Below are 26,594 nucleotides of genomic sequence, written 5' to 3'. Positions count from 1 at the left end.
GGCACTTGGCATGGTAGAGACGGAGAGGATGTTTATTCGCAATGAACACAGCCATGCATCTATGTACAGCACAGGAACAGGCCCTTCACCCCACAATGCCTGTGATGCCAAACTAAACCAATCTCCTCTGCCGGCACGTCATCCGTAGCCCCCCATTCCCTGCATATCTAAAGTCCACTTAAACGTGACCATCATTTCTGCCGTCACCACCACCCCTGGTGGCATGTTCCAGCACCTACCACAATATGTAAGAAAGCTTACCCTGCACATCTTCTTTAAACTTTGCCCCTCTCACCTTAAAGCATCCCTCGTGTCCTTATCTATGTACCTCCCTCTCCCCTGACATCAGTCTGAAGAAGGGCCTCGACCAGAAACGTCACCCATTCCTTCTCTCCAGAGATGCTGCCTGTCCCGCTGAGTTACTCCAGCATTTTGTGTCCATCTTCAACCATGATCTTACTGAAAGTCAGAGATTGCTCACTGGGCCAGGTGCCCGATTCACTTTAATTGTTTGTACATAAAATCCTGGATGGTTTTAATTTGTTCAAGACTGGAGTCACTGACAAGTCCGCCATTTATTGCCTATTGCACGTCCTCTGGACGGTAGAAAGACCACCTTTCTGCATCACTATAGTCTGAAGGCATACACAATGCTTCTGGATGAGGACCTTTTGAAGAATATAAAAGTGGATAAGTCTCCAGGTCCTGATAGGATATTCCCTAGGACATTGAGGGAAGTTAGTGCAGAAATAGTAGGGGCTATGACGGAAATATTTCAAACGTCATTAGAAACAGGGATGGTGCCGGAAGATTGGCGCATTGCGCATGTTGTGCCTTTGTTTAAAAAAGGTTCTAAAAGTAAACCTAGCAATTATAGACCTATTAGTTTGACGTCTGTGGTGGGAAAATTAATGGAAAAGATACTTAGGGACAATATATATAATTATTTGGATAATCAAGGCCTGATTAGAAACAGTCAACATGGATTTGTGCCTGGAAGGTCATGTTTGACTAATCTTCTTGAATTTTTTGAAGAGGTTACCAGGGAAATTGATAAGGGCAAGGCTGTGGATGTTGTCTATATGGACTTCAGTAAGGCATTTGACAAGGTTCCACATGGAAGGTTGATTAAGAAGGTTAAATCGTTGGGTATTAATAGTGAGGTTGCAAGATGGATTCAACAATGGCTGAATGGGAGATACCAGAGGGTAACGGTTGACAATTGTATGTCAGGTTGGAGGCCAGTGTCTAGTGGAGTGCCCCAAGGATCTGTGTTGGGTCCACTGTTGTTTGTCATTTACATTAATGATCTGGATGATGGTGTGGCAAATTGGATTAGTAAATATGCAGATGATACTAAGATAGGTGGAGTAGTTGATAGTGAGGTAGATTTTCAAAGTCTACAGAGAGACTTGGGCCTTTTGGAAGGGTGGGCTGAAAGATGGCAGATGGAGTTTAATGCTGATAAGTGTGAGGTGCTGCATTTTGGTAGGACAAATCAAAATAGGACGTACAGGGTAAATGGTAGGGAATTGAGGAATGCAGTGGAACAGAGGGATCTGGGAATAACTGTGCATTGTTCCCTGAAGGTGGAATCTCATGTGGATAGGGTGGTGAAGAAGGCGTTTGGTATGCTTGCCTTTATAAATCAGAGCATCGAGTATAGAAGTTGGGATGTAATGTTGAAATTGTACAGGGCATTGGTGAGGCCAAATCTGGAGTATGGTGTGCAGTTCTGGTCGCCAAATTATAGGAAGGATGTCGACAAAATGGAGAGGGTACAGGGGAGATTTACTAGAATGTTGCCTGGGTTTCAGCACTTAGGCTACAGAGAGAGGTTGAACAGGTTGGGTCTTTATTCTTTGGAGCGTAGAAGGTTGAGGGGGGACTTGATAGAGGTTTTTTAAATTTTGAGAGGGACGGACAGAGTTGACGTGGGTAGGCTTTTCCCTTTGAGAGTGGGGAAGATTCCAACAAGGGGACATAGCTTCAGAATTGAGGGACAAAGGTTTAGGGGTAACATGAGGGGGAACCTCTTTACTCAGAGGGTTGTGGCTGTATGGAATGGGCTTCCGGTGGAAGTGGTGGAGGCTGGCTCGATTTTATTATTTAAGAGTAAATTGGATAGGTATATGGATAGGAGGGGATTGGAGGGTTATGGTCTGAGTGCAGGTAGATGAGACTAGGTCAGGGAGAATGGTCGGCGTGGACTGGTAGGGCCGGACAGGCCTGTTTCCATGCTGTAGTTGTTATATGTCTGAGCGGATAACAATGGAGTTATGTCAATATGTTTTGGGTGTGGGGGTGGGAGTGGGGGCGTGGCAACTTGGTGAGAAATCAGCAAACTGGGCGATTTGCATTCAGCTGCTGCCTTCGCCCAAAGTGGAAGTGCCCCAAGTTAGGCATTGGGGGCACGAGCTGTTACAGATGGCAACTCTGAGCTGCCATGTGTCAGGAATGGAGGGTATAAGTTTAAGGTGAAGGGTAAAAGATTTAATAGGAATCTGAGGGGTAACTTTTTCCACACAAAGGGTGGCGGATGTATGGAACAAGCTGCCAGAGGAGGTAGTCAAGTCAGGGACTATCCCAACATTTAAGAAACATTTAGAAAGGTTTGGAGGGATATGGACCAAACGTCGGTAGGTTGGACTAGTAGAGCTGGGACATGTTGGCCCGTGTTGGCAAGTTGGGCCGAATGGCTTGGTCCCACACTGTATCACTCTAGGACTCCATAAAGCAGAAGGGGTAGCCTTCACATTCCCCATGTTGTTACTTTGCCAGAATGCTGACTTGAGACTTTACCTTCGAGATACGGCACGGAATCCCATTATGGCGAGTCTGAAAACTTGTTGGTTGTAGAAGAAGTTTATTGCAGCCGCAATATTCGAATACAGAGTTAAACAACAAGGTAAAGGACAACCATCAAAAACTTACTGTCTTCTTCGAAGACTTCGCCGAACTGAACATTTCGGGCGCCAAAAGCGCACATGACCACGCTGGCCAATCAGCGATGTCGCTCCCTGGACCAATCCCCATGGTCGCGTTCACACGTGACCTCGCTGGCCAATCTGAGGGTTCGACGACCTGGACCATTCTCTATGGTCGCTACATGACCCCCCCCAGAACCCGAGGTACGGAACCTAGCAGGGAGCCGGATTTCGCGACCATAACGAGTACGGAGAGGGACAGCCTGAACCACAGGAGCCGGGGGTTCCGGACTTGGAGGAACTGCCGGAACGGGGGGTCCTGGAGGAACTGCCGGAACTGGGGGTCCTGGAGTAACTGCCGGAACGGGGGGGTCCTGGACTGAGCGGAACTAACGGAGGTCGGCCTCTCCTAGGGGTTTGACCGACCAGCACTGGTTGATCCGGATCCAAGTGTGCAGGTTTGAGCCGGGACACCGAGACGAGCTCACTCTTGCCGCACATGTCTAAGGTGAAGGTAGCCGTTCCCTTACGCAAAACCCGGAACGGCCCTTGATAGACCCTCTGCAACGGGGCGCGATGGGAATCTTTTCGCAGAAAAACAAACTCACAGTCCTTCAGGGAAGGCGGTTCATGTACCATGGGATACCCATGACGTGAAGTCGGAACTGGAGCCAGGGAGCCCACCCGTTCCCGGAGAGATGCTAACACTGATGGGACTGTAGGCAGCTGGTCTGAAGGGTCCGGAAACAAATCTCCGGGTACTCGAAGTGTCGAGCCATATACTAGCTCCGCGGACGACGCACCGAGATCTAGCTTAGGAGCAGTCCGGATGCCCAAAAGAACCCAGGGGAGCTGGTCTACCCAGTCCGGGCCTTCAAGCCTTGCACTGAGGGACGCCTTAAGTTGACGGTGGAACCTTTCTACAAGTCCATTTGCCTGGGGGTGATATGCAGTAGTGGGTTGTAACTTGGAACCGTACAGTTCTGCGAGCGCGGCCCAGGGGGACGAAGTGAACTGCGGCCCCCTGTCAGTGGTAATAACTGCCGGGACCCCGAAACGAGCTACCCAATGGAGGGCCAAAGTCCTGGCACAAGACGCTGACGAAATATCAGACAATGGGAAAGCCTCTGGCCACCGGGTGAACCAATCCACCACCGTGAGGAGGTGGGTGTAGCCCCGGGAGGAAGGCAAAGGCCCGACTAAATCCACGTGGATGTGGTAAAAACGAACTGCTGGGACCTCGAAATCCTGTACGGGGGGCTGGACATGGCGCTGGACTTTAACAGTCTGACAGGGAACGCAGGAACGCGCCCAACCCGCTACCTGTTTCCGTAGGCCATGCCAGACAAACTGAGCTGCTACCAAAGCAGAGGTGGAGCGGATGGACGGGTGCGCCAGCCCATGAATGGCATCGAAAACCCGGCGCTGAAGGGAGGGCGGTACTACCGGCCTGGGACGGGGAAGAGAAACATCGCACCAGACTTTTGTGCCTTCCGACCCGCAGGCTACCTGAGCCAACTTCAATCCCGAAGTGGTGGACTGGTATGCCGAAGCGGTATCCGCTAGAAGCTGTGCCTCCGCAAGCTCCTGGGGATCCACCTTGCAGTCCACCGCCGAAATAGGCGAAAAAGCAGGTCTAGACAGGGCGTCAGCAACAGCATTAAGCTTACCCGCGACATGACGGACATCGGTGGCAAATTCGGAGATAGCAGTCAGGTGCCGCTGCTGGCGGGCCGACCATGGGTCAGACAATTTGAAAAATGCAAATGTTAATGGTTTGTGGTCCGTAAAGGCCACAAATGGGCGGCCCTCAAGGAAGTACCTGAAATGACGAACAGCTAAATAGAGAGCCAGAAGCTCTCGGTCAAATGCGCTATACTTCAGCTCAGCCGAATTTAGTTGCCGGCTGAAAAACGCCAAAGGCTGCCAACGGCCACCGACCTGCTGTTCCAAGACCCCGCCCACCGCCAAGTCAGAGGCGTCAACCGTCAGGGCCGCGGGGGCGGAGGGGCTCGGGTGGACCAACATGGTGGCGTCTGCCAAGGCTGCCTTAGCTGCTGTAAAAGCCGACTCTGCGGCCGGGGACCATATCAACTCTACCGGTTTTCCCGCAAGGCACTGGAAAAGCGGGCGCATGACCCGCGCAGCTGTCGGAACGAACCTATGGTAGAAATTAACCATGCCTACGAACTCCTGTAGTCCTTTTACTGTGGTGGGCCTGGGAAATGCCCGGATAGCCTCCACCTTCTCGGGCAAAGGGGAGGCGCCGGCAGGGGTAATTCTGTGCCCTAGAAAATCAAGAGAAGGGAGGCCGAATTGACACTTGGAGGGTTGGATAATGAGCCCGTGGTCTTGGAGCCGCTGGAACACAGTCCGCAAGTGGACCTGGTGTTCCTGCACTGAGGGGCTGGCGACCAGGATGTCATCTAAATAAATAAACAAAAAGGGTAAACCCCGGCCCACACGGTCCATCAGTCGTTGGAAAGCCTGTGCCGCGTTCTTTAAACCGAAAGGCATAGGCAACCATTCAAACATCCCGAACGGAGTAATCGTTGCAGTTTTCTGTATGTCCTCCGGTCGCACCGGAATCTGGTGGTATCCTCGCACCAAATCGATTTTGGAGAACACCACCGCTCCTTCCAGCCCAGACGAAAAGTCCTGTAGGTGCGGTATGGGGTAGCGATCAGCCGTGGTGACAGCATTGAGACGCCGATAATCGCCACATGGTCTCCACCCCCCAGATGCCTTGGAGACCATATGCAACGGCGAGGCCCACGGGCTGTCGGACTGACGGACAATTCCCATTTCCTCCATCTTCCTAAATTCCGCCCGTGCCACCACCAGTTTGTCTGGCGGTAGTCTCCTGGCCCGAGCGAAAACGGGAGGGCCTTCGGTGCGGATGTGATGGACCACGCCGTGCTTGGCCGAAGGCGTGTCAAAACGTTGGATGAGCAGCTCTGGAAACTCCGCCAGGATCTCAGCATACGAGTCAGGGGCCGCGACGACGGCCTGGACAGTAGGGCTGGGCGGGGAGGCGATTGTCGGAGCGACGGGCTCCTCTCCGGCGGAGGGTCGGAGGTCGTTACCGCGGACATCAGGGACCAGTGAAAAAGCCCAGAGAAAATCTGCGCCCAGGATCGCTTGTCTGACGTCGGCTATGATGAATGGCCATTCGTACGTGCGGAGGCCTAACACAAGGGACATCTTCCGTATACCGAAAGTGCGAATGGGGCTGCCATTAACCGCGATGACGGTGGGACCTGTCTTACCCGTTCTGGTTTCGAGGTCGGTCGGCGGCACTATACTGACGATGGCTCCCGTGTCCACCAAAAATTCTGTGTCCGTGAATCGATCATGGACGTAGAGGCGTCGGTTCTGGCCAATCGTAACTGCCCCTATGTACGATCGGCCGAGGCATTTCCCGCGAAGGTACAAGGTGAGCGGCAGTTGCGGGATTCGCTACCCCATCGTAGGTGATAATAGCACCAGCCGCGCTTGTGCGGATCTTTTTGGCGGGCTTTCGGAGAAATGGCGGGAGACGCGGTGCCATCTTGATGTCGCTGTGGCGTGGTCACTGATGTCGAGACCTTGTTGATCGAACCGCTTGCCTTGTTTTTAGCCGCTATGAGCGCGTCCGCTTTCGCTGCATATGCTTCGGGGTCCTTAAAAGAACAATCCGTGAGCAGCAGTCGGACATCCTCAGGAAGCTTCTCTCGGAATGCCTGTTCGAACATAAGGCAATCCGTATGCTCACCGGATAGCATCATCATTTCGGACATGAGAACGGAAGGCCGTCGATCTCCGAGATCCGGTAGGTGCAGAAGTCTTGCAGCGCAATCATGCCTATTAAACCCGAAGGTTCGCAGTAACACTTTCTTCATGGCCTCGTACTTGTTTTCCGCAGGCGGATTAACGATGAACCGCATCACGCGTGTGGTCGTCTCCGGTGATAGAGCGCTGACGAGGTAGTAATACATCGTGGAGTCGTCCGATATCTTCTTTATACGAAATTGAGCTTCGGTGTGGACAAACCAAGATTGCGGTGAATGTGTCCAAAACAACGGAAGGTGAACGCTTACCGCGCTTAACTCCGGTGTGCCAGGCGCGGCAATCAACAACGAGGCGTCGTGTCCCTGCATAGTCGGTGATCGTCCAGATCACGTCGGGGTCACCAATATGGCGAGTCCGAAAACTTGTTGGTTGCAGAAGAAGTTTATTGCAGCCGCAATATTCGAATACAGAGTTAAACAACAAGGTAAAGGACAACCATCAAAAACTTACTGTCTTCTTCGAAGACTTCGCCGAACTGAACATTTCGGGCGCCAAAAGCGCACATGACCACGCTGGCCAATCAGCGATGTCGCTCCCTGGACCAATCCCCATGGTCGCGTTCACACGTGACCTCGCTGGCCAATCTGAGGGTTCGACGACCTGGACCATTCTCTATGGTCGCTACACCATCACGATTCCCACAACTAGCAACTGGCAGTAGAGCTACCTCTAGACCACAGACATAAGGGAAGGGTAAAGTAGAGTTAATTCCAAAGGGAAGTGAAGGGGAGTGTAAATGGCCTGACCCAAGGAGATGCACTATTTTGCAATGAGAAGTGCACCTAATTTCCACCCCACCACCCCCGCAAAGATAAACTTAATGTAGAATAAAAAAATATAAACAACACCACAACTTTAGAAAAGCCCTTTATACATTCTCAATGTCGATACATTCAATGGTGTCATACTCAGTAATGTGCTTTACACAAAACACCTTTGCCACGGTGTGGCCCCCTTGTTTCTCATGTGGTCCTCATGTGGTCCCTTGTTTGAAGGGAGCCCCCATGGGACTCTGCCCTTAAATGCCCAACATTGGAAGGAGCTTGGCTTGTCACAAGGGCTTGGCGTTGGCTGCATCTAGGGTCAGCGCGTCGTCCTGCAATCTGGAAGGCGCCAGTCGGCAACATTTCGCTGTGCTGGGAGACGTTCCAGTTTTGAGGCAGACCAAAGAGAGTCTTTCACTGAGCTGATGATCTTCCAGCAGAAACTTGATGCCCGTCTCCGAATGTGGCCCAGAAATCATCGACAGTCCGACGCTACGGAGCTGCTCGCGATGAATCGCGACAAAGGCCCCTTGCATCGTTCACCAGACCGCCTTCGCAAATCGCACCCCATGAAGTTGTGGGCAACCGTCTCCTCTCCGTAGCAGCCGCCCAGAGGGCAGTGTGCATCGGTAGTAAGACTCTGATGGCAAAGGATCTGACTGGGAGAAACACGCTCGCCATCAATTTAAAAAAAAAAAAAAAATCAAATTTAGTGTAAAGCGAGGTTCTCGATGTTGGTTGGCGAGTTCTGCCGACGAGGCGTTCGCTAGAAAAACAGCCTGCTGTGAGAAACATGGGGAATGGCTCTTGGTAACTGCAACCATTCACTATCTGCTTGATGCAAGTCACAAGCCAACACCTCACAAAGCAAGGAAATGTGGCACACAAATCAATTGAAACAAAGATGGCAAATAAACCAATATTTTGGCTGCCAAGCCAGTGTTAACGAGTTAAAGATTTCTTGATGCAATTCCTTCATCCTCCTCCTCCTCCTTTGGAGAGACCTTCTCCAATCAATTCACCCTGCGGTTAATAAGACACTCTCAGCGACTCTGCCTCCACTGCTTCACGCTCGATGCAGCTGACCTGTCAACAAAGCCAACCCAATTTCCCCACTCATTAGAGACACCGCACTTCCTGACGCTATCCGAGACTCGAGTCAGGCCAGCCAGCAGGGTGGATTGCCCTGCAGTAATTGACAGCAGCCTCACTCCTCTCAAAATGGGTGTCTGACTCACAGCTCCTGAAATAAGATCGGAGCAGCGAATTGTCAAGCCTGTCAAAGGCTGATCCAAAATTGCCTGTTGCGTCATGTTGCGATCGCAAACGGCAATTAAAAAAGAAAACCAAACTGAGTCAATATTGAATACTCTTCGACAACTTCCAAATTAATGGTCATGACTTCTGTTGTTTGGCAGAAGTGCCGGGAGGGTGGGGGGGTGGGGGGAATGAAATAAAAATACAAAACTGGCGGAACTGAAGAGGAAGGAGTTGTTAATATCTCATGTCATAGTCAGAACACCATGAATTAGTCATGAACACCATGAACTCGGGATCACATTTCCAACCTGGAAAAAAACCCAACTACATGTAATCGAGATTTCCAATCAGGCAGAATCTGCAAACTCCTACGTTATCCTCAGCTGCATACAGAATCTGACCGAGCCTTAGATTTTGCGATTTGCCACTTTCTTGAAGTGCAGGGAGGAGATAGGGAGTTTAACAGCACGGTGTCAAAGGACAACACCCTCTCCCTCAGTGTCAATGGAGCTGGTCATCGACTTCAGGAAGCTGGGTAGAGTACACGCCTTCATCTGCAGCAACGATGGAGATGGTCAGAATGGGGCACATGAACTCTGTCACTTTTACCACAGGATCGATACATGTTATTTTTAAAGAAAGCCCATCAATGCCTCTTCTTCCCTGAGGGTATGAGGAGATTCAGTATATCAACAAATACTCTTGAAGTCTGGAGAAGGGTTTCCACCCGAAATGTCACGTATTCCTTTTCTTCGGAGATGCTGCCTGACTTGCTGAGTTACTCCAGCATTTTGTCTTTCTCTTACTTCTGCAAGTGCTACAGCAGAGCGCATATTGAAGGATTACATCACGGCAGGGGTGCAGTGCTGACTGACGGAGCTCACTGGAGCGCCACTCCAGCACCTCTGTAACAAAAAACCCCCAAAATAAACAGCGGGGAATTTAACAGCGGCCGCTCCGACACCATTGACAGCTCCGGCACCTGAAAAATTAGCACTGCAACACTGCATCACGGGCTGTTTCAACAATTCGAACGTGCAGAAACAAAGATGATTACAAAACGTGGTGACTACTGCCCATTCCATCGCGGGTACTGACCTCCCCACCATCAAAGGGATCCACAGGCATCGCTGTCCCAAAAAGCCAGCCCGCATCATCAGAGACCCACACCACCCTGGCCACACTCTCATCTCACTCCTGCCGTTGGGAAGGTGGTAGAGGAGCCCGTAAACTAACACCCAGATTCAGGAGTAGCTTCTTCCCTGCAACTACCAGGCTATTAAATGCTACAACCTCCAAATAAGGTCCAAACTACACAGGCTACATAGACATACATGTAGTATAAGAAAATAACTGCAGATGCTGGTACAAATCGAAGGTATTTATTCACAAAATGCTGGAGTAACTCAGCAGGTCAGGCAGCATCTCAGGAGAGAAGGAATGGGTGACGTTTCGGGCCGAGACCAGAAACGTCACCCATTCCTTCTCTCCTGAGATGCTGCCTGACCTGCTGAGTTACTCCAGCATTTTAAGAACATCGACATACATAACTTTTTATTCACAAAATGCTGGAGTAACTCAGCAGGTCAGGCAGCATCTCGGGAGAGAAGGAATGTGTGACGTTTCGGGTCGAGACCCTTCTTCAGACATTCATAACTTGTTTGTTGTTTATTACGTGTTTTCAGAGTCTGTTGTGCTGCTGTAAGAAAGAATTTCATTGTTCCGTTTCGGGACACACATGACAATAAGATTCTTGACTCTTGAAGTGATCCAGACCGTAGCTTGTGCTCCACAGCAATGTTCTAATGCCAGAACTGCTCAATCAATTAGCACACTGTTTTTCAAATACGTGTTTTGCAACTGGTGCTGAAAGCGTGAAATCACAAGATTAAAATATTACTTCCGACAGCTCTCCTGAAAATAGCACCAGCTATTTATGCCCCGAATTGCAAACCGGTTCTTCAGTGGAGAGGAAATTACTCAATAATCGTGGTGCTTCCAAGTTTTGTCGGATGCAACATGATAGCCTTGCTGTCATGTTAGCCTTGAAAGCCTGACTTCAGGCAGCCAGCACCCTTCCTAAAGCAGCAATCATGATGAAAGTAGCGCATGTCTGTCACAGGGATATCATTTTCAACAGAGGGTCCAAATACACGGAGAATGGCCAGCAATATTGATTCCACACGTATTACTGCATCAGCTGAGCTTACTTGATAGTCAGAATGCGAGAGCATGGCGGCACGGTAGCGCAGCGGTAGAGTTGCTGCTTTACAGCGAATGCAGCGCCGGAGACTCAGGTTCGATCCTGACTACGGGTGCTGCACTGTAAGGAGTTTGTACGTTCTCCCCGTGAGCTGCGTGGGTTTTCTCCGAGATCGGTTTCCTCCCACACTCCAAAGACGTACAGGTATGTAGGTTAATTGGCTGGGTAAATGTAAAAATTGTCCCTAGTGGGTGTAGGATAGTGTTAATGTACGGGGATCGCTGGGCGGCACGGACTTGGAGGGCCGAAAAGGCCTGTTTCCGGCTGTATATATATGATATGATAATAGGCTCATCAGCCCAACTGGTCCATGTCAACCATAATGCACCTTCTAAGCTAGTCATATTTGCTTGCATTTGGCTCACATCCCATAAAACCTTTCCTATCCACGTACCTGTCCAAATGTCTGTTAAAAGGTATTATTAACATGCATAGTTTCCTCAGCCAAACTGTAAGAATGGAGGTTCAGAAATGCAGCAACTTCTTCAGACCTGTGCATGATGTCCCCCTTCCCCTCTTGTTTTTGTAGTGAGGCGTTGAAGGCAATAGCTGCCAGCTGGTGCAAGACATCCTGTGGCACCATCAACACCAGGCCGATGGTCCTGGCCAACGTTCCTCCCTCACCAAAACAACCTCGACTTCCCTAGAAGGCTAAGGAAGTTTGGTCTGTCACCGACAACTGTCCCTGACTTCTACAGATGCACCATAGAAAGCATTTCATCAGGATGCATCACAGCTTGGTTTGGGAACAGCTCCATCCAAGACCGCAAGAACGTGCAGTGAATTGTGGACGCAGCCCAGCCCATCGCACAAACCAGCCTCCCTTTTATTGACTCCATTTATACCTCGCGCTGCTTTGGCAAGGCCAGCAGCACAATCAAGGACGAGTCGCACCCTGGCCACTCCCTCTTCTCCCCTCTCCCATCAGGCAAAAGGCATAGAAGTGTAAAAACGCACACCACCAGATTCAGGGACAGTTTCTTCCCAGCTGTTATCAGGCAACTGAACCACCCTGCCACAATCCGAGAGCAGAGCTGAACAACTATCTACGTCTTTGGTGACCCTCGGACTATCCTTGATCGGACTTTGTTGGCTTTACCTTGCACTAAACGTTATTCCCTTATCATGTGTCTGTACACTGTAAATGGATCGATTATAATCATGTATTGTCTTTCTGCTGACTGGATAACACGCAACAAAAAGCTATTCACTGTACCTCGGTACACGCGACAATAAACTGAACTGAACAGAACAGAAACTGCTTGTGGAGCTCAGCTACAAACCACTGCGCTCCTCCGAATACTCTTATTGTGCCAAGTGCTTCAGAGATGTTTTGACAAAATAATTAGATGCTGTATAAATAATGCTTAGAGATGGCAGGTGATCAAAAGCAGCCAGCCAGGGAATGGCAGCGTGCAGGGAATCAAGGATTCAATGCTTCATTTCCATCTCCAGCCCACTTGTTCTTTATCGTGTGACTCCACTGAAAAATGCGATCTCCTGCTTCTTATCCAAACCTCCAAAACACAATGAGTTCAGTCCCTTCCACAGATTCCATTCTGGAGCTTCTCCTCCCACTCTACCAACAATGGCTCATTCAAAAATGTGTCACCATCGTACCAGGTCCTGACCACCATACACCTAGGTTTTTGCTGCAAAACCCTGTCCATGCCATCTTAGGACTGCAGGAGGCTAAGGGGTGACCTAATTCAGGTGCACAAGACGACAGAGAGCAGGGATAAAGTGAAGGCACAGACCAGAGGGCATTTGCTCGAGATGAAAGAGGGGAGATTTAAGAGGGATCTCAATGGGAAACTTTTTCCACAAGGAAGCCCCCATTTGGAATGAGCTGTCAGAAGAAGTTATAGAAGTGGATACAATTACGGCTTTTAATATATATATTTCGACAATTATATGGAAGGGAAGGGTCTTGAAGGGATATGGGCCAAATAAGACCAATCCAATATGCCAACTTGGTCAGCATGGACAAGGTGGATCCAATGGCTTGATTCCACGCCGGGCTGCTTTCTGATTCTTTCCCTCTCACAACAAAAATTTAAATTCTCAATCTCCTCCAGATCCCTTACTAGTCTTTCCCCTTCTGCATTTAAACGAAGACATCAGCACCATGAATATCATTTCTCCAACCCTTGCAACTCATGCCTTTGCTCATCTCTCACACCATCACTGGTGGTCACGCAGTTAGATCGCACTCTAAATCCTCATTAGGGCACTCTAGCCTCTTTCAAACCAATTCTCGGAAGCATCTTTTGTTGTTCGCTGCAGCACCACCTTTGGCAGTGCTCAGTTTTTATTCGATTATGGACACAAAAAGCTGAAGTAACTCAGCGGGTCAGGCAGCATCTCTGAAGTAAAAGGAACAGGCGACTTTTCAGGTCGAGACCCTTCTTCAGACCGAGAGTCATGGGAAAGGGAAACGAGAGATATAGACTGTACACAGCGCAAATGAATGAAAGATATGCAATGGTAATGAAGGAAGGGTGGAGCCCACAATGGTCCATTGTTGACTGGAAAAGGTGATAACAGTTACACAGACAGTGAAACTCAATAAGGGGATGACAGTGAAACTAGTACTGACAACAAAGGTGGAGGAGGGACAAGCAGAGAGGTGTAACTTGAAGTTGGAGAAAACAATATTCATACCACTGGGTTGTAAACCACCCAAGCAAAATAGGAGGTACTGTTCCTACAATTTGCATTCGGCCTCACTCTGATAATGGAGGAGGCCCAGGGCAGAAAGGTCAGTGTGGGAATGAGAGGGGGAGTTAAAGCGTTTGACAACCAGGCCAAGACAGACTGAGCAAAGGTGTTCGGCGAAACGTTCACCCAGTCTGCACTTGGTCTCTCCGATATTTCAGCTAAACGATCGCACACTTTATCTATTAAAAAATTAGGCCATTCGGTCCATCAAGTCTACTCGGCCATTCAGTCATGGCTGATCGATCTCTCCCTCCTAACCCCATTCTCCTGTCTTCTCCCCATAACCTCCGACACCCAAACTAATTAAGAATCTATCTATCTCTGCCTTTAAAATATTCACTGGTGTAATATTTTTTTTAAATTGAGGATGATTAAGATTGTTAGGGTGTTGGTGGTAGTCCCTGACTTCCCTAACCCATTGTGTTGGCCTAACTGGACACAATGTAATAAATACTATGTAGCTATTAACTCTCGTACATTTTTAAACTGGTGCATCAGAAAAGGCCATTGAGGACATGGGTTGTGTAGGGTCTGAAGAAGGGTCTCGACTCAAAACGTCACCCTTTCCTTCTCTCCGGAGATGCTGCCTGTCCCCGCTGAGTTACTCCAGCTTTTTGTGTCTATCTTGGGTTGTGAAGACCTGGCTGTCAGGAGATACAACAAGCTTGCCGTTCCTTCTGAAAGAACTGTGTTGCAGAAGCAGAACTGGATATGAATTATTAGCAGCAACTGGATATGAATTATTAGCTGCAAGGAGAGGATGGGGCAAACTTGGGATTGCTTTCTTTGGATCGGGTTGAGGGGAGACCCGATAGAAGTATATAAAACTCAGACAAGCGTAGACAGAATAAACGGTCAGAATCTTTTTCCCTGGGTGCGTGGAAATATCAAAGACTGAAGGCCGCAGCTTTAAGGCAAGAGGGGTAAAGTTTAAGAGAGGTGTTGGTGGTAAAGGCAAATATAATGACGCGATTGAAGAGGCTTTTAGGTAGGCTGGGAATGGAGGGGTATGGATCAAGTGCAGGCAGAGAAGATTAGTGTAACTTGGCATAATGTTCAGCATGGACATTGTGGGCCGAAGTGCCTGTTCCTTTGCTGTACTTTTCTATAGAATCGCCCATTACATCTGGTAGAACATGGATGAAACTCCTCGGCCATCCCACCACACTAAGCCATCCGCATCGCTGCACAGGGTCATTCATTCACAACCTTGTATGATCCTCGTTAATAACTATTAGTCATCAATTTTGAGAAGTTTTAGTGATAACTAGACCAAGTGGACCCTTTGGGCCCAAACCTCTCCTGCATTGGTGCAGCACCCTGCCCTCCCCCCCCTTCCCCCCCTCCCCTCTCCCTTCTCCCCCCTTCCTCCCCTCCCCTCCTTTTAAACTTAAAAATGTGAATAATTTTAAATATATAACACCGATTTCAATAAAACTACTTGCATTATCACTAAAGTGACAATGATGAGTAAGGTGGGCCTAAAATTGTCGTGCTATCGTGTACCGTTTTGGCTGAAGTTCAGTCACAAACAAGATAACAAACGAGAGTTTTAGCATATAGATGTGGAAAGAGGCCCTTTGGCCCACTGAGTCCGCACCGACCAACGATCAGCCGCGCACACTAGTCCTGTCCTACACACCAGGGATGATAATTTGCAGAAGCCAATTAACCTACAAAACCGCCCATCTTTGCAACGCGCGAGGAAACCAGAGCACCCGGGGAAAACCCACGCAGGCACAGGGAGAACGTACAACCTCTGTACAGACAGCACCCGCAGTCGGGATCGAACCCAGGTCTCTGTTGTCGTGAAGCCGCAACTCATCCACTGAACCGCTCGGAGGCCAACCGCAAGGCTGAACCGTTCCCATGCTTTTAAAGGTTAAACAACTAGTAAGACAGGGATGTATTTACTCAACAGCCTCTCCCACCTTATGGGCATCAGGCTAGAAGGTGCTGCAGCATTTAGTCCACATTCTTAGAATAGCGAGCAATCCTATCATCTATTGGAGACAGACACAAAATGCTGGAGTAACTCAGCGGGTCAGGGAGCATCTCTGGAGAAAAGGAATAGGTGATGTTTCGGATCGAGACGCTTCTCTAAGCTGCCGAGTTACTCCAGCTTGTCACGTCTGGTATAAACCAGTATCTGCCGTTCCTTCCTGCACACTTATCATCTATTGTGATCTTCTTCTGCACAGGCATTGTGGACTGAGACGCCTATTCCTGTGCTGCGGTGTTCTGTGCTGTTGGTAACAAGAGGGCCAATCAGCCACAATGGAAACAAACGTTTTAAACACCTCAACAGGAAGTGGCAATGGTTTACGCTCAAACCTGCAAGCAGTTCTTTAGATCAGTACATCCGAGACATTTTTAGACTTTCCAGTCTTATTACAGAAATAGAATGTGCGTGAGCCATGTCACCACATGCCCAGGACCCAACTCCATCACATCGCGTTGCCCAGAAATTTAATAGAAACATAGGTGCAGGAGTAGGCCATTTGGCCCTTCGAGCCATATGATCATGGTTGATCAACCAAAATCAGTACCCCATTCCTGCTTCCTCCCCATACCCCTTGATTCAGTTAGCCCCAAGAGCAAGATCTCACCCTCCCTTGAAAATATCCAGTTAATTGGCCTCCACTGACTTCTGTGGCAGAGAATTTCACAGATTCACAACTCTGGGTGAAAAAGCTTTTCCTCATCTCAGTCCTAAACGGCCTACCCCTTATTCTTAAACTGTAAAAAAAAAGGTCTGGACCGTGTTGGCGAACAGACGCGCACAATCTGAAGCTGGTTTGAGGCCAAAAGAATGTGCGGAGTGATCTCACATTTAAGCAAAAATATGCTCACAGTCTCATGGGTAACTCGAACCACCCCGGCAATCAACCTTCCGAAAAAAAACACAGGGGGGGGGGGGGGGGGGGAAAGCAGCAACATAAAAGAGAGCCTGTTGATTCTGACCACAGTCTGTCCGACAGTAATACGACAGACAGCAGATGTTGAATTCCTGACATGCCGAATGAAGCAAGAAGTGGATGAGCAGCAGACACAAGAAGAGACGACGGGGAACCCATAACCCACACCAAAGCCTTCAGAGGAAGTGACCAGCACCCAACACAAACCTGTGGTTTACAAAGGCATCCAAACGCCTGCATGAGGAGCGAGTCCAGGAACGGGAGAGGGAGCATAGATAAATTAAAATTCTACAATACATCGTTAACGTCAGCAGCGGGAACCTGGATAAACGGGTTTGATGCTGACGTGATAGTCGTTCCATTAATTACCATCGGCTGCTATCGCTTCATTGTTGCTGGATCTCCATGTTTAACATCATAGTCACACTGCATGGAAGCAGGACCTTCGGCCAAACTTTCCCACAACATCCAAGATGCCCCATCTACATTAGTCCTAGTCATTGGAGCAGGATTAAGCCACCCGGCCCATTGAGTGTACTCCGCCATTCAATCATGGCTGACCATCTTTCCCTCTCAACCCCTTTCTCCCGCCTTCTCCCCATAACCCTCGACGCCCTTACTAATCATTACAAATACCCACTGACAGCGTGCACAGCCGTCTGCGGCCATAAATTCCACAGATTCACCACCCTCTCTAAAGAAATTCCTCCTCATCGCGAAGGTACGTCCTTTTATTCTGAGGCTGTGCCCTCTGGTCCTAGACTCTCCCACGCGTGGAGACATCCACTCTATCCACACCTTTCACTATTCAATGAGGTTTTCAATTGAAGGTTTCAATCATCATCCTTCTAAACTCCAGTGAGTACAGGCCCAGCGTCGTCCAACACTCCCACCCGTCTCCGTTTGGCCCGTATTCCTCTAAACCTTTCCGATCCATATACCCGCCCAAATGTATTTTAAATGTTTAGTTTAAAAAATATAGTTTTGTTTAGATATACAACGCGGAAACAGGCCCTGCGGCCCATCGAGTCCACGCTGACCAGCAATCCTTGCACATTAACACTATCCTACGCACACGAGGGACAATTTACACATACACCAATTAACCTACACACCTGCACGACTTTGGAATGTGGGAGGAAACTGAAGATCTCGGAGAAAACCCCACGCAGGTCACGGGGAGAACGTACAAACAGCGCCTGTGGTCGTGATCGATCCTGGGTCTCCGGTGCTGCAAGGGGTGTAAGGCGGCAACTCTACCGCTGCACCACCGTGACCGCCCATCGACATGTTAAATGTTACCTGCCTTAATCACTTCCTCCAGCAACTTGGTTGATATACTGTGTGCTGCCTCTGTTTGGTAGCAGAATGGTAACAACTTCAAGCCAATAGGTCAAAAAAATGACCAGTGAGGAAACCTGATAATTAACATCATGAAAGCACAGACATGGCTTCTGGTGCTATTAAAGCCTCCTGTGTGCTCCGATGCTCATTCGCAGTGTAACATGATGCTCATTAAAGACTGTTACAAGTAGGAATGACCTGGTTATAAAATCTGATCAGCATGGACCAGTTGGGCTGAAGGGCCTGGTTTCCATGTGGTACGACTCAAAGTTCAAATCCTGTCGGACATAAAAGCCATTTCACCCGATTGACTCCTTCTGCTGGTAGCTACCTGAGAAACACGGCCTGCTTGAAATAAATGTTCTGTCAAAAAAATCAATTCACTTTGTTCATGTGGACCACAGCACTTGGCTTTTGCAGCAGCATCTGTATTTGATCACACGTTCAAAAGGCAACCATTCCCAGCACCCAGCCCCCTCAGCGGCCTGGGAACCCTGCAGGCTAATAAAATACAGGGAAGTTCAACAGCTAACTCTCCATGGAGTAGGCTCGAATTCCCTGTAAAGCACAGGAAATGACCAGACTGCTGCACTCACGGCATCAGCCATCTCCGTCCGAGGAGACCTTCAAACTAAATTTCAGAACCAAAGTGAAGGCAGCTGCTTTATTAGTCGACAGAAAACAAACCGTAACCTCAACCTCATCAGCCACCGGGCAACATTTCAGAATTTGGTCAAAGTTCATTTTAAAACCACTGATTACATCGGGGAAGCCGAAGTGGAATTAACAAAGACACAAAATGCTGGAGTAACTCAGAGGGACAGGCAGACAGAAGAAGGGCCTCTACCCAAAACGTCACCCATTCTTTCTCTCCAGAGATGTTGCCTGTCCCGCTGAGTTACTCCAGCATTTTGTGTCTATCTTCGGTTTAAACCAGCACCTGCAGTCCCTTCCTGCACACCAGGAATTAACAAAGGATACACTAACACGTTTGGCATCCGACAATTGAATTCAATGAAAACCTCCTCTCGCAGTGCAGTATTCTCGAGCCATAAATCAAAAGTATTTACCCAGTTGCTTGCATGGTGATACAGGACACAGTGTGTACGCCAAGCAACCAGATTTTAATTGGCGACCCCTGTGGACGTTACTATTCTGACATTCTCATCAGCTTCACACCTGGAGGGGGGGGGGGGGGGGGGGAGTGGGTAGCCCAGAGGGGGGAAAACACACACTGGCTGGTCCACGATCGGAATCACCTCACTCTGCCTCTGCAAGGCCACCAGCATAATCAAGGATGATCCACTCCCTCTTCTCCCCTCTCTCATCGGGCAAAAGGTATGGAAACGTATGACTCGGGAACAATTTCTTCCCAGCTGTTATCAGGCAACTGAACCATCCTACCAACTACAAGACAGCAGACCTCAGAAACTATCACTGTGATGGCTGTTTGTGTTAAAATTGTATCTGTGTGTCCTGTGCTTTTTGTTGTCTACTGCCGGACCCTGACGTGAGAGGACGCTGGCGCTGTTTGTTCGCCGCTTCTCCGTCAGGATAGTTTGTCTGTTTGTTTTTATGTTATGACTGTTTTTGTAAAGCGCTTTGAGCACCTGGTAAAGCGCTATATAAAATAAATGCTTATTATTAAACCGAAGATAGACACACAATGCTGGAGTAACTCAGCGGGACAGGCAACATCTCTGGAGAGAGAAGGAATAGGTGACGATTCGGGTCGAGACCCTTCCTCAGACTATCAACCTCATCGGAGACCCTCGGACCATCTTTGATCGGACTTTACCTCGCACTAAACATCATTCACATTATTTCCCATTATCATGTATCTGTATGCTGTGGGTGGCTCAATTGTAATCATGTATTGTCTTTCCACTGACTGGTTAGTACGCAACAAAACCTTTTCACTGTACCTTGGTACATGTGACAATAAACTAAGCTAAACTCTGTCACCGAGGCCCAGGACTGGTGCGATAACGTTAATCTCGCCACCCAATTTTTTTTCCGTCTCTCCCTCGCTGTGTCAGAGGAGAGAAGGAATCAAAAAGGATCTCATTGTATGGCCACCAACTTGATGGTCCCTGCAGAAGAACATGCTCTTAAGCAGCATTCCACCACTTTTAATGTCTACTTTCAAAGCCGGCTAACCATGTAACATTTCACCAGTCTGAAGGGGGGTTCCGACCAGAAACATCACCCATTCCTTGTCTCCTGACCCGCTGAGTTCCTCCAGCATTTTGTGTCTACCTTTTGACAGGAATGGCACTTTCTATTTTGAGGCAGCACAAGGAACTGTATCTAGGTAATGGCCGGTGGAAAGGCACGAGATATTGGAGAGAAAACTGAAAAGCATTGTTCATCCTTCCATTCACACATCAGAAAGGTCAACTTGTTTTGCAGAAGTTACTCCCTCAGTTCTGGGAAGGACCGACACGCAAATCTGAGTGGTACTATGATGCCCGATAGAGCTTGTACAGATGAATCAATGAACGATACCTTATCGTCACATCTTTGTTTTTGCACACCCAAGGTATGCAAAGAGCTGCCACATAAAGGGCGCAAAGTTAAAAAAATTGTGACGGCGGCGCAGTGGTAGAGTTGCTGCCTTACAGCTAATGCAGCCCCGGAGACTCAGGTTCGATCCCGGCTACGGGTGCTGTACTGTACAGAGTTTGTACGTTCTCCCCGTGACCTGCGTGGGTTTTCTCCGAGATCTTCGGTTTCCTCCCACACTCCAAAGACGTACAGGTTTGTAGGTTAATTGGCTGGGCAAATGTAAAAATTGTCCCTAGTGGGTGTAGGAAAGTGTTAACGTGCGGGGATCACTGGGCGGCGCGGACCCAGTGGGCCGAAGGGCCTGTTTCTGCGCTGTATCTCTAAAATCTATCTCTTAAAAAAATCTACACAAACCATTTTTTAAACACATTCCATTTGTGGTCCTCCGAAGTTCTCGCTCTTGGGAGGTCCCCCCCACGCCTGGGCCTCCTTTGGTCTCGGCATTTTTAACACTTTGACCACTACTTGCAGTAGCATATAACATTACATTGAAGCTCCAGATATCCACAGATTAACACCTGGTAACTCCCAGCTAAAACTCGCAGCTTCCAAGGTGGAAAGTTGGCCAAAATGAGGTGTGGGTTAGGGTAGGTGGAGGTGGCTAAACTGAATCATTGAGAATGGAAAATGTTGGAACTTTATTATGGGCGACCTGCCAAACATTTTGACCAAAGTCAAAAAGAGCAGAATTAGGCCAATCGGCCCATCGAGTCTGCTCTGCTATTCGATCGTAGCTGACCTATTTCCCTCCCCCCTCTCAAGCCCATTCTCCTGCCTTCTCCCTGTGACCTTTGTCACCTTCTTTAGCAAGAAACAGGAAACTAATTAATTGACACAAGAGCGGCTTCCCAAAATTGTCACACCTCACTAAAAGCACAGGATGGTAAATATTCACGCAACAGCCTGGAATCTTTAGGTCTCAGAAGTTCAGGAATTACTGGCTGTTAACACCATGTGTCGGCTGAATGGAACTTCATTATCTTTTTTTTTTTTTTTAAGCAATTTATGAGTCATAACCTGCAATAATCTGATTCACTTCTTCACAGAATGTGATTAAAAACCACCAATAACACCAATGCTAAGGCACCATCTGTCATGTAAAAGAATAGTGAATCAATTCCCACAGAATCAGTCATACGCAGCAGACACGGGCCAATCATCTCACTTGCTCCACAGCGACTATCGAGCACCCATTTCACATTCGATGCCTTTGAAGGCTGAGGTGCAGATGACAGGTGCAACTTTTTAGACCTGGCATCATTGGAGACACAAGGAACTGCAGGCGTTGGAACCTCGAGTCAAACACAAAGTGCTGGAGTAACGCAACAGGTCAGACAGCATCTGTGGAGAGAATGAGTGGGCAACATTTCAGACACAGAAGGGTCCTGGCCCAAAATGTCAGCTATCCATTTCTCCTCCACAGATGCTGCCTGACCCACCGATTTACTCCAGCCCTGAGCGTTTGGCTTCATTGACGTGTTGCTTTAACTGTTTTCTCTGCGGGACTCATAATAAATCACTCATTTACCATGAATTATATATAGAGAGGGAGAGAGAGAGCGAGAGAGAGAGAGGGGAAAAAAGGGAGAGAACGAAGTGGGAGAGACAGTGAGGGAGATAGAAAGCGAGTAAAAGGAGGATAAGAAGAGTGAAGTGCAGAGAAAAAAAAGAAGTCAATGGAACACAACTGGGCAGGAAATTAGATGTAGAATGAGGTACACATGGACCAGCAAGACTGATGCATCCAATGACTGCAGTACCCAATTGTCTACATCGATGCTACAGATTGTGAAGTGCAGAACCACAGCTGAATTCCTCCCTTTCTTCCCTTGCAAAGAAAGGCATATTCACTAAAACGGCTGATGCATTTGGACAACTTTGCTGAATTCAAGTTGCTTCCTCGACAAAAACAGATTGATCGGTATTGGCAGTTCAAGAGGAAATCAGGGCTATGATTTACAGACTCCGTGAAAAACACTCAGATGGGCATCACACTTCAGCGCCACAATTTGTGGGCAGGACAAGCCATCACTGCACATTGATCTGGCCTATTAGGGGGAATCAGAAAGCCTACAGGATCCATAACAAGTACAACAAGCACTTACAGCAGCAGGAACCTTGAACGACAACCACAAGGGCATCTTAAGAGCCTATTAAATATTTAGACCATTAAGACATAGGTGGCACAGCGGCAGAGCTGATGCTTCACAGCACCGATGATATCACAAAATGCTGGAGTAACTCAGCGGGTCAGGCAGCATCTCAGGAGAGAAGGAGTGGGTGACGTTTTGGTTCGAGACCCTTCTTCAGACTGATGTCTGGGGAAGTGGCGGGACAAAGATAGGATGTAGTTGGAGACAGGAAGACAGTGGGGGAACTGGGAAAGGGGAGGGGAAAGAAAGGAATTATCTGAAGTTAGAGAAATCAATGTTCATACCGCTGGGGTGTAAACTGCCCAAGCGAAATATGAGGTGCTGTTCCTCCAATTCGCTGTGGGCCTCACTATGACAATGGAGGAGGCCCAGGACAGAAAGGTCAGATTGGGAGTGGGAGGGGGAGTTGAAGTGCTGAGCCACCGGGAGATCAGGTTGGTTAAGGCGGATTGAGCGAAGGTGTTGAGCGAAACGATCGGTGAGTCTGCGTTTGGTATCGCCGATGTAGAGAAGTTGACATTTGGAACAGTGGATACAATAGATGAGGTTGGAGGAGGTGCAGGTGAACCTCTGCCTCACCTGGAAAGACTGTTTGGATCCTTGGATGGAACTGCCTCAAAAAGGAAGCAATTGGATGCAACTGCCTCAAAAAGGAAGCCATTACCAAAGACCCACATCACCCTGGCCACACTCTCACTTTGCTACTCCCACCGGGAAAGTATAGAAGCACGAGACCATGACCACCAGGTTCAAGAACAGCCTTGTCTCAGCAACCAACAGGTTCTTGAGCACCACACAGCTCTAACCTCAGCAACTCTGATCTGGGAATGAACTGCAGATGCTGGTTTACACCCAAGATGAACACAACATTCTGGAGTACCTCCGCGGGCCAGGCAGCACCTCCGCAGAAAAGGAACAGGTGACGTTTCGAAGTCAACACCCGTCTTCAGGTCTCGACCAGAAACATCACCTATTCCTTTTCTGCAGAGATGCTGAGTTACTCCAGCATTTTATGATCTTCTATGGACAGTCTCTAGTTGCACTATTATGGTTACCTCATATAACGGTTGTTAATTTATTGTATTATTGATTATTGTGTTAACAGATCTGTTAAGCTGCACAAATAAGTGGTTCATTGTTCTGTTGCTAGTACATCTGACAATGAAAACTCTTGACAAAAGAGCATTGTTATTCGATTCTATTTTCGGTCCCTGGTTGTATCAACGTTACTGCCCACCACAGAACAAGCCAAAAGAATTCTGCACCGTTCTGTTCAACTCAGGTTTACAATTTAAGATGTGCAAGTGACAGCGAGCAATAAAGTGCTGGAGTAACTCAGTGGGTCAGGCAGGATCGAAGGATGACAGGCATCAGTGACCCACACCACTCTGGCCATGCTCTCAGTTCACTCCAGCAATTGGGACGTAGGTTTCGGAGCTGGAAAACTAATGTCCAGGTTCAGGGCAGCTTCTTCTCTACAACCACCAGGTTATTAAACACTGCAACCTCCAAATAGGTTCCGGTCTACATAGACTTGGGGGCATCAGTTTTGACTTTGTACTATTATTGTTTATTTATTTGTATGTTTTTTTAATTACACAATTTTTGTTGTTGTTCATAACGGGTTTTACAGTGTACTAGGTTTACATATTGTTGCACTGCTGCAGAAAGAATGCGATTGTTCATTTCGGGACACGTGGCAATTACCGTAATTGCATGCATTATAGCATGAGGCTTAAGTGCTGCTTCAAGGTGTTTTCCCTGGCGGTTGCTGATCGGTTTTTAAACCCACACTAAAGTTTTATTCACCATTAACATGGTTGACCATTGCAAAACTGTCTATCCAGTGGTGCAGGCAAGCTGCCCTACAACCACCTTTTAACCCCTGTGTGTCTTCTTGGTGGTTGCCTGTGCCCACAATGGACCATTGTGGGCTCCACGTCACCTTGAATATCGTCCCTTTTTGCATATATTCCATTCATTTGTTCTAAGTGCCACCCATTTCACTCGTTCCCCTGACTCTCAGTCTGAAGAAGGGTCTCGACCCTAAACGTCACCTATTCCTTTTCTCAAGGGATGCTGCCTGACCCGCTGAGTTACTCCAGCTATTTTGTGTCAGTCTCTGGTGCAATACCATGTTGTGGCTTCCTTGACATTCCTGAGTTAAGCAAATTATATTCATATTTTCCAGTAAAGGCAGAACAAGAATCTAATACACCACGGAAAATACTACAATGGCCACAAAATACTTTTGAATTTCATATCATCATATATGTACAGCCGGAAACAGGCCTTTTCGGCCCACCAAGTCCGTGCCGCCCAGCGACCCCCGTACATTAACACTTATCCTACACCCACTAGGGACAATTTTTACATTTACCCAGCCAATTAACCTACATACCTGTACGTCTTTGGAGTGTGGGAGGAAACCGAAGATCTCGGAGAAAACCCACACAGGTCACGGGGAGAACGTACAAACTCCTTACAGTGCAGCACCCGTAGTCAGGATCGAACCTGAGTCTCCGGCGCTGCATTCGCTGTAAAGCAGCAACTCTACCGCTGCGCTACCGTGCTGCCGGTAGAGTTGCTGCCTTAGGGCAACAGGGACTCCGGTTTAATCCTGACTACGGGTGCTGTCAGTATGGAGTTTGTACGTTCTCCCTCGTGACCGCGCGAGTTTTCTTCGGGTGCGCCGGTTTACTCCCACATTCCAAAGACGTACGGGTACAGGTTTGTGGGTTAATCGGATTGTGTAAATTTTCCCCAGAGAGTCGGATAGAACTATTGAATGGGTGATCACTGGTCAGCATGGAATCGGTGGGGCAGAAGGGCCTGTTACTATGCTCCATCTCTAAACTAAACTGAATGACCCACACCAGCAGAGTCCAAGTCACCTGTTCCCACTCTAAACCTCTGGCTGAGAAAATGAAAAAGTAGTATTTTGTTCATGTTCCTCGCTGGGTGATTCATTTACTCTTTTTTAATAAATCTTCTCCAACCACAATAATTCTGACAAAATAATTCTCCCACCTACTTAATAAAAAAAGTCATCAACAATTCATAACTGTTATAATTAATAACTGTTCTCTAACCATTTGAACAATTATCTTGCCGCTGGTGGTGGTGAGGGCAGAACCAGGCAACAGATAGAAGATAAAGCAGTAGATGATCAGTCTCTTCCATCAATGTACACAAGGACTTTATCACTTCAAATCTTTCTAATACTTATCATGTCAGCATCATCCTTCGGCAAGATGTTTACGAATGAAACAGGAGGCATCTTAAGATCAATGAAAAGTTGAATCATCTTCATTTTTAAGTATTTATTCACAAAATGCTGGAGTAACTCAGCAGGTCAGGCAGCATCTCAGGGGAGAAGGAATGGGTGACCTTTCGGGTCGAGACCCTTCGTCAGACTTGTACCCTTCGATTTGTACCAGCATCTGCAGTTGTTTTCCTACACTTCATTTTTAAGTACCTGCATGGCCTTGCCACCCTCCCTTCCTCAGACCTTCCAGCCAACATCCTCAAGAACATCTACAGTTCTGACCTTTACCTTATTTTCCAATCATTCTGTTATCAGCTTCACTGATCAAGTTTCATTCACTTGCCTCACAGCCCATTAGGTGCAACTTGCTGTCAAATGTAGTTTAACACTTCTCTGCAGTGCAGCATTTTATTATATATTTAAAAATGCTGCATGCACAAGTTGTGGTTACCAGGTGCTGTGGTAATTTACTGCCATTTACAGGGAGAGAAATGGTTTCAGGCAGCTACATTCTCTTCTCTGGAGATAAGATGCAGTTCTGATAGAGGGTTTCTTGGCTTCACAACACCGCCAGCAG

General features: G+C 48.1%; 1 protein-coding gene across 2 annotated transcripts in view; it reads right to left on the bottom strand.

Moving 5' to 3' along the window:
* LOC144607340 (TLE family member 5-like) overlaps positions 1-26,594 on the bottom strand; it is a 158,103-nt gene that overhangs the window by 53,538 nt on the left and 77,971 nt on the right. The window lies entirely within an intron of this gene.

The sequence above is a fragment of the Rhinoraja longicauda genome, chromosome 28 (assembly GCF_053455715.1).
Source record: "Rhinoraja longicauda isolate Sanriku21f chromosome 28, sRhiLon1.1, whole genome shotgun sequence".
In the NCBI taxonomy this organism is placed as follows: domain Eukaryota; kingdom Metazoa; phylum Chordata; class Chondrichthyes; order Rajiformes; family Arhynchobatidae; genus Rhinoraja; species Rhinoraja longicauda.
This window is presented reverse-complemented; position numbering and strand designations above follow the sequence as displayed.